Source organism: Oncorhynchus tshawytscha, linkage group LG22, assembly GCF_018296145.1.
Source record: "Oncorhynchus tshawytscha isolate Ot180627B linkage group LG22, Otsh_v2.0, whole genome shotgun sequence".
Classification (NCBI taxonomy): domain Eukaryota; kingdom Metazoa; phylum Chordata; class Actinopteri; order Salmoniformes; family Salmonidae; genus Oncorhynchus; species Oncorhynchus tshawytscha.
Genome location: NC_056450.1, coordinates 44984928 through 44999373, shown reverse-complemented (window position 1 = coordinate 44999373; position 14446 = coordinate 44984928). Strand labels below are relative to the sequence as shown.

Below are 14446 nucleotides of genomic sequence, written 5' to 3'. Positions count from 1 at the left end.
TACAATCAAACTTCTTTATTTATTTCACCTTTATTTAACCAGGTAGACCAGATCACCTTTATTTAACCAGGTAGGCCAGTTTGAGAACAAGTTCTCATTTACAACTGTGACCTGGCCAAGATAAAGAAAAGCAGTGTGACACAAACAGCAACACAGAGTTACACAAACGTACAGTCAATAACACAATAGAAAAGTCTATATACAGTGTGTGCAAATGAAGTAAGGAGGTAAGGCAAAAATAGGCCATAGTGGCGAATAATTACAATTTAGCATTAACACGGGAGTGATAGATGGGCAGATGATGATGTGCAAGTAGAGCAGAAAAGTAAATAAAATAAAAACAGAATGGGGATGGTAGATTGGGTGGGCTATTTACCGATGGACTATGTACAGCTGCAGTGATCGGTTAGCTGCTCTGACAGCCGATGCTTGAAGTTAGTGAGGGAGATTAAAGTCTCCAACTTCAGTGGTTTTTGCAGTTCGTTCCAGTCAGCAGAGAACTGGAAGGAGAGGCGGCAAAAGGAGGTTGGCTTAGGGGATGACCAGTGAAATATCCCTGTTGGAGCGCGTGCTACAGGTCGGTGTTATCGTGACCAGTGAACTGAGATAAGTCGGAGCTTTACCTAGCAAAGACTTATAGATGACCTGGAGCCAGTGGGTCTGGCGATGAATATGTAGCGAGGACCAGCCAACGAGAGCATACAGGTCGCAATGGTGGGTGGTATATGGGGCTTTGGTGACAAAACGGATGGCACTGTGTAACATGGCTATAATTAATGTAATCTCTGGGGAAACATGTTGATGACAGCAGAGAGTGACTTTTGCTCTCTCCCGCTCTTTTCTCTGTTGTGTGTGTGTGTGTGTGTGTGTGTGTGTGTGTGTGTGTGTGTGTGTGTGTGTGTGTGTGTGTGTGTGTGTGTGTGTGTGTGTGTGTGTATACATGTTCATGGCGGTAACATTCCTGTCAGAAGCGTGTGAGGAATTCCCTGGTTGGAGGTGGGGCAGGCATTAGGTCCGTGTTTAGCACACCCCGCCCTACTAACATGGTCATGAATTCAGACACACACCGTGAAGGTTGGATCTCTGATGCTTGTGTAATGAGAGAGAGAGAGAGAGAATTACTTTAGACTTTTTGTCTTTCTTTAATGATACCTCCTCATTTTATTAAAATAACCAAAACCTCCCCACTTCTACCACTGTACAACCCATCTTCCCCTGCTGTACAGAATGCTTCCCCGACCATATCTTCTTAAAACATCTCCACACTTTCTTTTCTCCCACAGAACTCAAATTCCACCCCAAGGTGCACAGAGACCATCCCATTAAATAATAGTCTGTTATCCCCTCAACCTTTGACCCTGTTCCTCCTTCTTAGCCAAATAGACAACTTTGCCTGACCAAGCAAAAAATTCAACGACACACATTTGGCTTTTTCCTCATTCGAATACCTGTACCCCATTATTAACATCCCAGCATTAAGCTCCACCCCCAACCTCTCACATAGATATTTCAACAGAGACATTAATGGCATTAACCAGCAGCATTCCACCCTGCATCGCACTGCTGGCTTGCTTCTGAAGCAAAGCAGGGTTGGTCAATGGATGGGAGACCAGATGCTTCTGGAAGTGGTGTTGGAGGGCCAGTAGGAGGCACTCTTTCCTCTAGTCTAAAATATCCCAATGCCCCAGGGTAGTGATTGGGAACAATGCCCTGTGTGACGCCCCTCCCACTCTGTCTCACTCTTTCCTCTAGTCTAAAATATCCCAATGCTCCAGGGTAGTGATTGGGAACCCTGTGTGACGCCCCTCCCACTCTGTCTGCGGAATTCTTTCTTTTTGCTCATTTTCCTTAATAGGATGTCGGTGGGCGGAGCCGGGAGGGTCGTCAGCGAAATGGGACACACCTGGGCTCGGGTGTGTCCCGGGATAAATACACCTCTTTCCCATTCATTGAGGAGACTCTCCATGCAGACAAACTGTTGGATTTTGGTTGTGGCATTTTTGTGGCCGTTTTGTTTGATTGCTTTTGCACCTTTCAACACCCCTCATTATCACATCTATGCACACAACCACTCACACTACTGACTACTGACACCATTGTTTATTGTATTTACGTTACTTCAGTTAATAAATACATTTTTGTTCCATTCCTAATCTCCACATTGTCTCCATTTTTGTTACGGACTTCGAGCCAGTTCGTGACACCTGTGTAGGGTGCTGTCTTTCAGCTAGGATGTTAAACCGATGTCCTGACTCTCTGTGGTCACTAAAGATCCCATGGAACTTATCGTAATAATAGGGCTGTTATCCCTGGTGTCCTGACCCTCATACCATCGTTGTCACCTAATCATCCTCAGCTTCCAATTGACTCATTCATTTTTTTACATTATATATTTCTTAATTTTATTTAACTAGGCAAGTCAGTTAAGAACAAATTGCCACCTACCTGCCACCTCTACACTCTAACCACTAGGCTACCCTGCCGCCCCTTCATCCCCTCTCCCCTGTAACTATTCCCCAGGTCGTTGCTGTAAATGAGAACGTCTCAGTCAACTTACCTGGTAAAATAAGGGTAAAAAAAATGATGCACAGTTTCACTCATGACAGAAAGGACACCCTTGTCTAACTCCTGGGTTGACCCAACAAGCTGTTAGTGGCTCCATGTAGATCCCTCCACCTGACCTTTTTGGTACTGGGAGCTAGCTTCGAATGTTACTCACCTTAATGCAGATGTTGTAGAGGGCTTTAGGTGTCTTTTATACTGATAACAAGTTCAAACAGGTGCCATTAATACAGGTAACGAGTGGAGGACAGAGGAGCCTCTTAAAGAAGAAGTTACAGGTCTGTGAGAGCCAGAAATCTTGCTTGTTTGTAGGTGACCAAATACTTATTTTCCACCATAATTTGCAAATAAATTCATAACAAAATCCTACAATGTGAATTTCTGGATTTTTTTTCTCATTTTGTCTGTCGTAGTTGAAGTGTACCTATGATGAAAATTACAGGCCTCTCATCTTTTTAAGTGGGAGAACTTGCACAATTGGTGGCTGACTAAATACTTTTTTGCCCCACTGTAGATGTGAGTGCTATGGGGCGATAGTCATTTAGGCAGGTTAGCTTGGAGTTCTTGGGCACAGGGACTATGGTGGTCTGCTTGTAACAAGTTAGTATTACAGACTGAGGCAGGGATAGGTTGAAAATCTCAGTGAAGAAACTTGCCAGCTGGTCAGCGCATGCTCTGGGTACGTGTCCTAGTAGTCCGTCTGGCCCTGTGGCCTTGTGAATGTTGACCTGTTTAAAAGGTCTTACTCACATCGGCTACTGAAAGCATGATCACACAGTCATCCGGAACAGCTGGTGCTCTCATGTATGCTTCAGTGTTGCTTGCCTCAAAGCGCACATAGAAGTAATTTAGCTCATCTGGTAGGCTCGTGTCACTGGGGACCTCGCGGCTGTGCTTCCCTTTGAAGTCAATAACAGTTTTCATGCTCTGCCACATCTGACGAGTGTTGGAGCCGGTGTAGTAGGATTAGATCTCTACCATTTAGCTCAGTGCGGATGTTGCCTGTAATCCATTGCTCCTGGTTGGGGTATGTACGTAATGTCACTGTGGGGACTACATTGTCGATGCACTTATTGATGAAGCCAGTGACTGATGTAGTGTACTGCTCAATGCCATCGGATGAATCCCTGAACATATTCCAGTTTGTGACAGGAAAACAGTCCTGTAGTTTAGCATCTGCTTCATCTGACCACTTCCGTATTGAGCGAGTCACTGGTACTAAATCCTTTAGTAAGTAACAATCAAGAGGATAGAGTTATGGTCAGACTTGCCAAATGGAGGGTGAGGGAGACCTTCCTTCTCGTCTCTCTGTGTGGAGTAATGGTGGTCAAGAGTTTTTTTCCCCTCTGGTTGCACATTTAACATGCTGGTAGAAATGAGGTAAAACTGATTTAAGTTTACTTGCATTAAAGTACCCGGCCATTAGGAGCGCCGCCTCCGGATGAGCATTTTATGGGTTTATACAGATCATTGAGTGCTGTGTTAGTACCAGCATCAATTTGTGGTGGTAAATAGACAGCTATGAAAAATAAGGATGAAAAATTCTCTAAAGGTAAATATTGTTCTACAGGACCTCCACCAGCCGAAAAGTAGTAGTAGTAGTAGTAATATTAACACTACACCATCCCCCTGCAGCCGGACAATAGACCTTTACAGGGTCTGAGACGTCGAGTTGTAGTCAGAGGCCGAGTCTTCTCTGGTCTCTCCTCCACCCTTTACAGGGTCTGAGACGCAAAGTCGTAGTCAGAGGCCGAGTCTTTTCTGGTCTCTCCTCCACCCTTTACAGGGTCTGAGACGCCGAGTCGTAGTCAGAGGCCGAGTCTTCTCTGGTCTCTCCTCCACCCTTTACAGGGTCTGAGACGCCGAGTCGTAGTCAGAGGCCTTTACAGGAGTCTTCAGAGGCCGAGTCTCTGGTCTCTCCTACACCCTTTACAGGGTCTGAGACGCCGAGTCGTAGTCAGAGGCCGAGTCTTCTCTGGTCTCTCCTACACCCTTTACAGGGTCTGAGACGCTGAGTCATAGTCAGAGGCCGAGTCTTCTCTGGTCTTTCCTCCACCCTTTACAGGGTCTGACACGCCGAGTCGTAGTCAGAGGCCGAGTATTCTCTGGTCTCTCCTCCACCCTTTACAGGGTCTGAGCCACCGAAAACTGCCACCGTTAGCTCGGTTAGGGGGAGTGATGAGCTCTACAGCAGAGTCTCACAACTCAATCGCTGGTTGAAAACTGTTTCCTACCCTCCCAAAAGATAGAATGTGTAGATAATTGTACCTTTTTTTGGGACTCACCCACAAAAAGGATCAAGCCTGGCCTGCTGAGGAGTGACGGACTCCATCCTAGCTGGAGGGGTGCTCTCATGAACATAGACAGGACTCTAACTCCTCTAGCTCCACAATGAGATAGGGTGCAGGCCAGGCAGCAGGCTGTTTGCCAGCCTGCCAGTTTAGTGGAGTCTGCCACTAGCACAGTCCGTGTAGTCAGCTCAGCTATCCCCATTGAGACTGTGTCTGTGCCTCAATCTAGGTTGGGCAAAACTAAACATGGAGGTGTTCGCCTTAGCAATCTCACTGGAATAAAGACCTCCTCCATTCCTGTCATTATTGAAAGAGATTGTGATATCTCACATCTCAAAATAATCGCGAAATAATGTTAGATCCCTCACTTCTAATGCAGTCATAGTCAATGAACTAATCACTAATCATAACCTTGATGTGATTGGCCTGACTGAAACATGGCTTAAGCCTGATGCATTTACTGTTTTAATTGAGGCCTCTCCTGCTGGTTACACTAGTGACCCTATCCTGTGCCTCCCGCAAAGGCGGAGGTGTTGCTAACATTTACGACAGCACATTTTTATTTACCCCCCAAAAATGACGACTGCGTTTTTGTATTTTGAGCTTCAAGTCATGAAATCTATGCAGCCTACTCAATCCTTTTTTATAGCTACTGTTTACAGGCCTCCTGGGCCATATACAGCATTCCTCACTCAGTTCCCTGAATTCCTATCGGACCTTGTAGTCATGGCAGATAATATTATAATTTTTGGTGACTTCAATATTCACATGAAAAAAATCCACAGACCCAAAAGGTGACTCAGTGTTTTTTTTTCTTCCAAACATGTCTTTTGACCTACTCATTGCCACAGTCACACCCTGGATATAGTTTTGTCCCGTGGAATAAATATTGTGGATCTAAATATTTCTCCTCATAATCCTGGACTATCGGACCACCATCTTATTATGTTTGCAATCACAAATCACATGTATCTACTCAGACCTCAACCAATCAAAAGCCATGCTATATATTCTTGGACAACCTAAACATTCCTAGATGCCCTTCCAGACTCCCCCGCCTACCCAAGGACGTCAGAGTACAAACATCAGTTAACCACCTAACTGAGGAACTCCATTTAATCTTGTGTAATACCCTAGATGCAGTCGCACCCCCAAAAACAAAAAATATTTGTCACAAGAAATAAGCTCCGTGGTATACAGAAAATACCCAAGTAGAAAAATGCCCTGAAGTAAACTTACAGAAAATACCCAAGTAGAAAAATGCCCTGAAGTAAACTTACAGAAAATACCCAAGTAGAAAAATGCCCTGAAGTAAACTTACAGAAAATACCCAAGTAGAAAAATGCCCTGAAGTAAACTTACAGAAAATACCCAAGTAGAAAAATGCCCTGAAGTAAACTTACAGAAAATACCCAAGTAGAAAAATGCCCTGAAGTAAACTTACAGAAAATTGTAACGGAAATGGCGCTACACCAAACTGGAAGACTTCCGACTAGCTTGGACTGACAGTACTGTGCAGTATCGAAGAGCCCTCACTGCTGCTCGTTCATCCTATTTTTCCAACCTAATTGAGGAGAATGAGAACAATTCTACATTTATTTTTGATACTTTCACAAAGCTAACAAAAAAGCAGCATTCCCCAAGAGAGGATGGCTTTTACTTCAGCAGTGATGAATTCATAAACTTCGCCAAAAAGATCATGATCATTAAAAATAAAATTACGGACTTCTCATTGAACCTGAATGTTTCTCCAAAGCTCAGTTGTCGTGAGTCTGTACAGAACTGCCAGGACCTAGGATCAATGGAGACACTCTAGATTTGTAATCCTCTATCTATTGACACATTTGTGAAAATAGTCATGGCCTCTAAACCTTCCAACTGGAACCTATTCCAATTAAACTACAGAAAGAGCTACTTCCTCTGCTTGGCCCTCCTATGATGAACATAATAAACGGCTCTCTATCCTCCGGATGTGTACCAAATGCACTAAAATTGGCAGTAATATATCAAATCTTCCATTTCTCTCAATTTGTTATTTTTAAAAGCTCACTGCCTTCCTGAAGACAAATAATGTATACGAAACACTTCAGACTGGTTTTAGACCCCATCTTTTGACACCATCGATCACCATATTCTTTTGGAGAGATTGGAAACCCTAATTGGTCTACAGGGACAAGTTCTGGCCTGGTTTAGATCTTCTCTGTCAGAGAGATATCAGTTCGTCTCTGTGGATGGTTTGTCCTCTGACACATCAATTGTAAGTGTCGATGTTCCTCAAGGTTCCGTTTTAGGACCACTATATATTGTACCTCTTGGTGATGTCATTAGTAACACACAATGTTAACTTTCACTGCTATGCGGATGACACACAGCTGTACATTTCGGTGAAACATGGTGAAGCCCCAAAATTGCCATCCCTGGAAGCCTGTGTTTCAGACATCGGATAAAACAGAGAGGCTGGTTCCCAAGTCCCAAGAAATAAAGGGATCTGCTGTTGGATCTGAACATGTATCTTGATGGTTATACAGTTGTCTCAAATAAAACTGAAGGACCTTGGTGTTACTCTGGACCCTGATCACTCTTTAGATGAACATATCAAGAATATTTCAAGGACAGCTTTTTTTCCATCTTCGTAACATTGCAAAAATCTGAAACTTTCTGTAAAAAAATGCAGAAAAGCTAATCCATGCTTTTGTCACTTCTAGATTAGACTAATGCAATGCTCTACTCTCCGGCTACCCGGATAAAGCACTAAGTACACTTCAGTTAGTGTTAAACACGGCTGCTAGAATCTTGACTAGAACCACAAAAAAGTATACTTTTACTGCAGTGCTAGCCTCTCTACATTATCTTCCTGTTAAGGCTAAGGTTAGGGCTGATTTCAAGGTTTTACTGCTAACCAACAAAGCATTACATGGGTTTGCTCTTACCTCTCTCTCCTATTTTGTCCTGCCGTACATACCTACACATACGCAATGGTCACAATATGCAGGCCTCCTTATTGTCCCTAGAATATCTAAGCAAACAGCTGGAGTCAGGGATTTGTCTTATATTGCTAAATGTTTATGGAACGGTCTGGCTAACCATGTGAGAGACGCAGACTCTGTCTCAACCTTTACTGAAGACTAATCTCTGTGATTGAGTGTAGTCTGGCCCAGGGGTGTGAAGGTGAACGGAAAGGCACTGGAACGATGAAACACCCTTGCTGTGTCTACATGGCCGGCTCCCCTCTCCACTGGGATTATCTGCCTCTGACCCTCTTACGGGGGGGCTTCGGGACAAGTCTCTGAGTGTCCTTGAGTGGCCCAGCCAGAGCCTGGACTTGAACCCGATTGAACATCTCTGGACAGACCTGAAAATAGCTGTTCAGCAACACTCTCCGTCCAAGCTGACAGAGCTCGACAGCATCTGCAGAGAAGAATGGGAGAAACTCCCCAAATACAGGTGTGGCAAGCTTGTAGCATCATACGCAAGAAGACTCCAGGCTGTAATCGCTGCCAAAGGCGCTTCAACAAAGCACTGAGTAAAAGGTCTGAATACTTATGTAAATGTGATATTTCAATTTTTTTATTTTTTATAAATTAGCAAACATTTCTAAAAACCTGTTTTTGCTTTGTCATTATGGGGTATTGTGTGTAGATTGATGAAGGGAAACAATGATTCAATCCATTTTAGAATAAGGCTTCAAAATGTGGAAAAAGTCAAGGTCTGAAAACTTTCCCGAATGCACTGTAAATTCAAGTCCAAAGTCTCCAATCTAAATCACTTCAAACCCAAGAGCTCAGCCCAAAAATGAGCCTTCTCAGTCAGCTGGTGTCACCAACCAAGCGGACACCAGGACTGATTCAAAAGAAAGAATTCAAATAAACAAAATCATGAACCAATCAAATGACTCATATTTACAACATTGGAAAAACGAAACAAAATCTCAAAGCCGACTAAATGGCCCTAACAGAAACACAAATATGAACCGGCAGACATAAAAATACATGGTTATTGCATAGTAATCAGTAACTTACTTGTTATTATTGGATGAATTCCTGAGCCGACGAGGTGAAAAAATCTTATCATTATGCCCTTGAGCAAGGCACTTAATCATAACTGCTCCTCTAAATTGCTTTGGATAAGAGTGTCCAAATGACTAAAAAGTCAGTGTAATTATAATAATAATAATAATAATTTGTATTTTTAATATTTTTAATACTATTATTATTATTTTAATTATAATTATTATAATAATTATTATTATAATTACAATTATTAGTGTTATTTTTTATTATAATTATTATTAGAATTACTATTCTTATTCTTCATATTATTATAATCATTATAGTTATAATTATTTTAGTTTTTATTATTATTATTATTATTATTTTTATTATCATTATTAATATTATTTATTATTATTATTATAATTACAATTATTAGTATTATTTTTATGATAATTATTATTATAATTACTATTCTTCTTCTTATTATTATAATAATTATAGTTATAATTCTTTTTGTTTTTGGTGGTATGGGTAGTAGGGCTGATGGTGGTATGGGTAGTGGTATGGGTAGTAGTTTAATGATAGAGGTGGTAGAAGTAGTAGTAATGATGATGACAGGTGTAGTACTGACATAATGGTGATGATGACCGTTTGTTAGTTAAAGTTTTAGTAGCTAGTATATATATATCTATATATTACAGGTATAAATGCTGCTAGTGGTAGCATTTATTCTCGTAGTCATAATAGTAGCATGTTCATTTTCCTTGTTTAGGCTTCTATTGTCCCCATAATTTATTACATTTATCTATGTATACTATTGACTGTTACCATTCTATTGTTGTTATTTCAATTACATAGTAATTATTTAAGAATTATTATCATGTATTATTTTATTACGATGTATATTTTATAAATGGTTATTTTGGCAATATTGACACAATGATTCTCATGCCAATAAAGCAGCTTGAATTTGAGTTTAAGAGAGGAGAGACAAAGGAGTGAGAGAAAGAGAGAGAGTTTGCGTAACCTGAGGTTGCTTGAGTTTTCTCAACACTGAGCCTGCTCCCATTGAAGTTGGAACTCCCCTCCACTCCCCCTACCCTCTCTCCTTTCCCTATTCTATCCCCCTTCTCTTCTCCCTCCCTCCCTACCTCCCTCCCTACCCCCTCCCCCCTACCCTCTCTCCTTTCCCTATTCTATCCTCCTCTCTCTTCTCCCTCCCTCCCCCTACCTCTGTCCCTCCCTCCATCCCCTCTCCTCCCTTCCCACTCTCCCACCTCCCTCCCTCCCCCTACCCTCTCTCCGTTCCCTATTCTATCCTCCTCACTCTTCTCCCTCCCACCACCCTACCTCTGTCCCTCCCTCCCTCCCTCCCTCCATCCCCTCTCCTCCCTTCCCACTCTCCCACCTCCCTCCCTCCCTTTCCCCACCTCTCTCTTCTCCCTCCCTCCCTACCTCCCTCCCTACCCCCTCCATCCATCCCCTCTCCTCCCTTCCCACTCTCCCACCTACCTCCCTCCCTACCCCCTCCATCCATCTCCTCTCCTACCTTCCCCCTCTCCCACCTCTTTCTAACAGGTAACAGACTGACTGTTTAACTAACACAGGGTCACAGCATAGAGAACAGGATCACTACAACTATATACATTTACATCTACACATCCATTCACCTGAAAACCCCATCTGTCATAGTTCCAACTATATACATTTACATCTACACATCCATTCACCTGAAAACCCCATCTGTCATAGTTCCAACTATATACACTTACATCTGCACAACCATTCACATGAAAACCCTGTCTGTCACAGTTCCAAGTCATGTTCTGTTGAACCTCTGTTCTAAAGATAGAAACACAGTATTTTATTCTCCTGTACTTTAGACAGTGATTAGTTACCTCTGGTTGGCAGTGCTGTGGGACCTCCTATTTAGCTTCTGTTTGCTACAAATGAAACTCGAAGGATCAAATTTCACTTAATGACAGGTATGGGCAAAACAGACATGATATTACACACACACACACACACACACACACACACACACACACACACACACACACACACACACACACACACACACACACACACACACACACACACACACACACACACACACACACACACACACACACACACACACACACACAAACACACACACACACAGAGACACACAGATACACACAGATACACCGTGAACAGCACAGGAAAACTTTGCGTGTGCTCTTACCTCCGTCTATGCTCTCCCTTGGTCCCTCTCTCCCTCGCTCCCTCTCTCCTCCTTCAGTGAACCAAAGAGTGATATATTCAACTTCTCACTGTCCTCTCCGTCAGAATTATCCCAAACTCCCAATCCGACGTCCTCTTTTTAAAGCCTCCCACTCTCTTTGGGAAAAATTGTTCTGAAAGTTACAGAGGAGTCCCATAGATACTCCCACCCTCCCGTTAGGCTGCCCGTAGGTCCTAGTGCCTACCTCTCCTCTCTCCCTGCCCGCCTGGAGAGCTCCACTGTGCCTCAATGTTGGAGCTATTCAATGGCCCTGGAGAGCCCCACTGTGCCTCAATGTTGGAGCTATTCAATGGGCCTGGAGAGCTCCACTGTGCCTCAATGGTAGAGCTATTCAATGGACCTTGGAGAACTCCACTGTGCCTCAATGGTAGAGCTATTCAATGGACCTGGAGAGCTCCACTGTGCCTCAATGATAGAGCTATTGAACTGACCTGGAGAGCTCCACTGTGCCTCAATGATAGAGCTATTCAATGGCCCTGGAGGGCTCCACTGTGCCTCAATGTTAGAGCTATTCTACCATTGTTGCAATTTACTGCAGAGATAGCCTGCAGAGTTCTGTCATACTATCCAGGTCTGTGCCCAAACAATTCAATCTTCTACTTTAAAAAATACACCTTTCCAGAAACAAGTCTCTCACTGTTGCCGCTTGTTATAGACCCCCTTCAGCCCATTGCTGTGCCCTGGACACCATATGTGAACTGATTGCCCCCTATTTATCTTCAGAGCTCGTGCTGTTGGGTGGCCTAAACTGGGATATGCTTAACACCCCGGCCATCCTACAATCTAAGCTAGATGCTCTCAATCTCACACAAATTATTAAGGAACCTACCAGGTACTATCCTAAATCCGTAACCATGGGCACCCTGTTAGATATAATCCTGACCAACTTGCCCTCTAAATACACCTCAGCGTTCTCAGCAATCACTGCCTCATTGCCTGCGTGCGTGATGGGTCCGCGGTCAAACGATCACTCCTCATCACTGTCAAACGCTCCCTAAAACACTTCAGCGAGTAGGCCTTTCTAATAGACCTGGCCCGGGTATCCTGGAAGGGTATTGATCTCATTACGTCTTTAGAAGATGCCTGGTTGCTCTTTAAAAGTGCTTTCCTCGCCATCTTAAATAAACATGCCCAATTGAAAAAAAACAACAACTAAGAACAGATATAGCCCTTGGTTCACCCCAGACTTGACTGCCCTTGACCATCATAAAAACATCCTGTAGCGTGCTACCTGTCCCATTATTTGACCATGCTGGTCATTTATGAACATTTGAACATCTTGTCCATGTTCTGTTATAATCTCCACAGCCAGAAGAGGACTGGCCACCCCTCTTAGCCTGGTTCCTCTCTAGGTTCCATCCTAGGTTCTGGCCTTTCTAGGGAGTTTTTCCTAGCCAACATGCTTCAACACCTGCATTGCTTGCTGTTTGGGGTTTTAGGCTGGGTTTCTGTACAGCACTTTGAGATATCAGCTGATGTACGAAGGGCTATATAAATACATTTGATTTGATTTGATTTTGGCGTTCTGCTTTAGCATCGAATAGCCCCCGCGATATGCATATTATTTATTATTTATATATTTTTTTCAGGGAAGTCAGGAACCAATATTCAGTTAGGAAAGTCAGTTAGGAAAGCTAAGGCTACGTTTTTCAAACAGAAATTTGCATCCTGTAGCACTAATTCCTAATTGTTGCAACCTCTATTACTAGCCTGTTCAACCTCTCTGTTGTATCATCTGAGATCCCCAACGATTGGAAAGCTGCCACGGTCATCCCCCTCTGCAAAGGGGGAGACACTCTAGACCCAAACTGTTATAGACCGATATCCATCCTGCCCTGCCTTTCTAAAATCTTCGAAAGCCAAGTTAACAAACAGATCATCAACCATTTTGAATCCCATCGTTACCATCTCCACTATTCAATCTGGTTTCCGAGCTGATCATGGGTGCACCTCAGCCACGCTCAAGTTCCTAAACAATATCATAACCGCCAACGAGAAAAGACAGTACTGTGCAGCCGTCTTCATCAACCTGGCCAAGGCTTTCGACTCTGTCAATCACAGCATTCTTATCGGCAGACTCAATAGCCTTGGTTTCTCAAATGATTGCCTCACCTGGTTCACCAACTACTTCTCAGATAGAGTTCGGTATGTCAAATCGGAGGGCCTGTTGTCCGGACCTCTGGCAGTCTCTATGGGGGTGCCACAGGGTTCCAGTCTTGGGCCGACTCTTTTCTCTGTATATATCAGTGATGTCGCTCTCGCTGCTGGTGATTTTCTGATCCACCTTTACGCAGACGACACCATTCTGTATACTTCTGGCCCTTCTTTGGACACTGTGTTACCAAACCTCCAAACGAGCTTCAATGCCATACAACACTGCTTCCATGGCCTCCAACTGCTTTTAAATGCAAGTAAAACTAAATGCATGCTCTTCAACCGATCACTACCAGCACCTGTCCGCCCGTCTAGCATCACTACTCTTGACGGTTCTGACTTATGTGGACAACTACAAATACCTAGGTGTCTGGCTAGACTGTAAACTCTCCTTCCAGACTCACATCAAACATCTCCAATCCAAAATTAAATCTAGAATCGGCTTCCTATTACACAACAAAGCCTCCTTCACTCATGCTGCCAAACATACCCTCATAAAACTGACTATCCTGCCGATCCTTGATTTCAGCGATGTCATTTACAAAATAGCCTCCAACACTCTACTCAGCAAACTGGATACAGTCTATCACAGTGCAATCCGTTGTTTTCACCAAATCCCCATATACTACCCACCAGTGCGACCTGTATGCTCTCGTTGGCTGGCCCTCACTACATATTCGTCGCCAAACCCACTGGCTCCAGGTCATCTACAACACTTTGCTAGGTAAAGCCCCGCTTTATCTCAGCTCACTGGTCACCATTGCAACACCCACCTGTAGCACACGCTCCAGCAGGTATATTACACGGGTAATCCCCAAAGCCAACACTTACTTTGCCTGCCTTTCCTTCCAGTTCTCTGCTGCCAATGACTGGAACAAATTGAAAAAAATCACTGAAGCTGGAGTCTTATATCTCCCTCTCTAATTTTAAGCATCAGCTCTTTATCTTTTGCACGCTAGTATCTCTACTTGCACATTCGTCATCTGCACACTCCAGTGTTAATTGCTAAATGATAATTATTTTGCCTCTATGGCCTATTTATTGCCTTACCTCCCTACTCTTCTACATTTGCACACACTGTACATAGATTTTTCTATTGTGATGTTGACTGTACGTTTGTTTATGTGTAACTCTGTGTTGTTGTTTGTGTCGAACTGCTA

The 14446-nt window shown here is 43.3% G+C and overlaps 1 protein-coding gene across 2 annotated transcripts in view; it reads right to left on the bottom strand.

The window, feature by feature from the left end:
* LOC112222421 (nerve growth factor) overlaps positions 1-11228 on the bottom strand; it is an 82546-nt gene extending 71318 nt beyond the window's left edge. For both annotated transcript variants that reach the window (XM_042304337.1, XM_042304336.1), the window contains exon 1: positions 11073-11228. The gene's annotated coding sequence lies outside the window, so the exon portion shown is untranslated. The remainder of the gene's footprint in view (positions 1-11072) is intronic.
* Between the last annotated feature and the right edge of the window lie 3218 nt (positions 11229-14446).